At 32.4% G+C, this 2,754-nt stretch overlaps 1 non-coding gene across 1 annotated transcript; it reads left to right on the forward strand.

Annotated features, from left to right (window-relative positions):
• Positions 1-1,554: 1,554 nt before the first annotated feature.
• Positions 1,555-1,717, forward strand: LOC145271510 (U1 spliceosomal RNA). Its single transcript, XR_013865921.1, has one exon. It is a non-coding gene; the product is annotated as a U1 spliceosomal RNA (small nuclear RNA).
• Positions 1,718-2,754: the final 1,037 nt, after the last annotated feature.

Raw genomic sequence — 2,754 nt, forward strand, 5'->3', positions numbered from 1 at the left:
CAATACAAGAGTTGCGTCCCTTGTGGTTAGTAAAAATAAATACATGGACTTGCTCCATGGCTTACCACGCTTAAATGTTTCTTGTCTTCTGGTGTCTTTTTTAATAAGGCTCATCCTGTATCATATAATGAAACAAACACAATCGGACACCTACTATACACACACAAACGCACACACACACACACACACGCGCGAGCGCGTGTATATGTGTGTATGTGTGTGTGTGTATAGTAGGTGTCCGATTATTTGTGTGTGTGTACATAAAACTGTGTGTGGCGTACTGAGAAAAATATTTTTTCTCAAAAATAAAAGTGAATAAAATTTATTTTTACAAAAATCTGTATACATGATTCTAGTGTATAAAATAATTACACATAAAAATTTGGTTATTTTTAATTTGTTTCTGAAAGATCGCTAGCAAATTAGCAGAATAAATAATTGGTGTGTTTTTTTTCGTAATTACATTAAAATTGATAAACTAAACCTGTTTTCCTTCTGTCGGTACAAATACAACTTTTAAAAGTATATTTCATATCATTTACATTAATTAAAAGCGTTGTTTGCCTAAAATAACTGTTATAGTAAAGCCAGGAACTATGCTATATTATCGATTACCTCGACGACGACGACGACGACGACGACGCAAATTAATCTATGAGATTAATATATGAAAAAATATATATAGCGTCTATTGGCATTTTTTTTAAATTACTGCTCATGTAAGAGAAAATAACTCTTTAGATCATAATTTTTATTTTATTTTTGTTTCATCCGTGCTTTGATATGATAATGGGTGCTTGTACACTTTAATCAAGACATAAAAAAATAAAAATATAGAAAAATATATTGTGTGTACTCGTTATGGATTAAAGTTTTCATGAAAAAAAGAAATCACTTGATTTGGTCCAGCAGTTATTTTTTTTATTTTTATTCATTTTTTTTTTGTTTTACGAAGGAAAATCAAATTTTAATGAGATCGATCAGGTAACGGCCATCTTTTTTTTCGCTTAGGAGAAAGGAACGCCAGGAGAAGATAACTCCAATCATCGCTTAGTTTGTCAAAATTTTGACGAGATTATTTTGTTTTGAAACATGAGCAGAAAAAATGCTTAGATATATATTTTTCACTTATTTTACAGAATTTCTGTGTTTTTTTAAATCATTTTTTTCATTTTGTCATTTGTATAAAGCCACCCCTCCTCGTGTCCCTAAATATCCAAATGGCGGTGATAGATCGATTACAATAAAAGTTGATTTCCTCTATAAAAAAAGTACTTGATCAAATTAAGTTACTTTTTTTCAGAAAACTTCATTCCATAACGGGTACGTACAATATAATTTTAGTTCCGTTAAGAATTGAGTTATTTTGTGAAAATGTTGGTAAGTTTAAATGATAGTAAATTATTTGTTATGATTGTTGTTATTAGTGAATGAAATGTTGTGATATACTGATATTGGTGAGAATTATGTGGAGGTATTTTAGTTTTTTATTGGTGTTTGTTGTTGGTTAGTATAGGAGTGTGATATAAAAACAGTGGTGGCCGCATAAAAAATATACTTACCTGATGTAGGGGTAACGGTGATCATTAAGGTCGTTCCCCCAGAGCGAGGCCCATCCATTGCACTGCGGTTGGGTTGACCTTTGCGATCGTCCCAAATGTGGATGACTCGGACATGCTATTTCTAAGTGTGGGGTCTGCGTTCGCGCTCACCCCGATAATACAATCAAAATCAGAAATCTTTCCCTACTTCTTCCAAGTACCTCTCACTCGTATGTCTGTACTCCCTCCGCTTAATCACCCTTAATCACTGTAATACCAAGAAAACAGGCCATTTCTCTCGACCAGTTTATTATCCACTTCAATTCCAACGTTCTGATTGTATCTAATTTGCATGTAAATGTAATCAACGTTTAATCGTGAGGAATTCGTCTAGCTGTCGCCTACAGCTACTGAAAGTGTTTTCTTTCGATATACAGTGTGGACATAAGCCCTGTTACAAAATTTCTGAACTATTTATTATGATAATATTAAAATAAATTTACTATTTAATTGTCATTATATGATAATGTAATGTATGATTTCTAATTTTTTTTAGAAACAAAAGATGTTAATTTTTAAACAATGTCTGTTGAATTGGAGAGAAGATTAACCATAGATCAACATGAGAATGACGTACGGCACAAGAAATATTCAAGTTGAGGGGAAAAAACTCAAAATCAACAAAATGTTCAAAAAATGGATGAATGATAATTACCTGGAAACTTCGTTGATCAAAGATAAACAACGTCCCCACACCTTAAGAACACCTGAACTTATAAAAATAAAGTGACAGATTCTCTCTGCACCCACAATTGCAAAGAAACTCATCAGAAATCGACTGTTGTTAAACCTTATTATCAGACAAGGCACGCTCAATAACATCATCTTCACCGATAAAAAGTTATTCTCACTTCAACATCCCACAAGCATCAAAATGAAAAAGTCCTTGTGAGAATACCTGATAATGCAGAAAAGATTTTCAAAATGAAGAAATCATCATCAGTGATGGTGGTCGTAGCAACCATTTCTGAAAGAGAGAAATCTCCATTAATTTTTAAAAAGATTCCAATAGACTATTTTTTCTTGTTCTTAACAATGAACGTTACATTGAGGACATTTTTAAATGTGCACTAACTCCATTCTGTATAATTCTGTATTTGCTGATTGCAGGATGGTGCAACAAGCCAAACCGCTCAAGTAACGTAGAAAACTT

Source organism: Euprymna scolopes, chromosome 46 (assembly GCF_053919585.1).
Source record: "Euprymna scolopes isolate OS-2025 chromosome 46, ASM5391958v1, whole genome shotgun sequence".
Lineage (NCBI taxonomy): Eukaryota > Metazoa > Mollusca > Cephalopoda > Sepiida > Sepiolidae > Euprymna > Euprymna scolopes.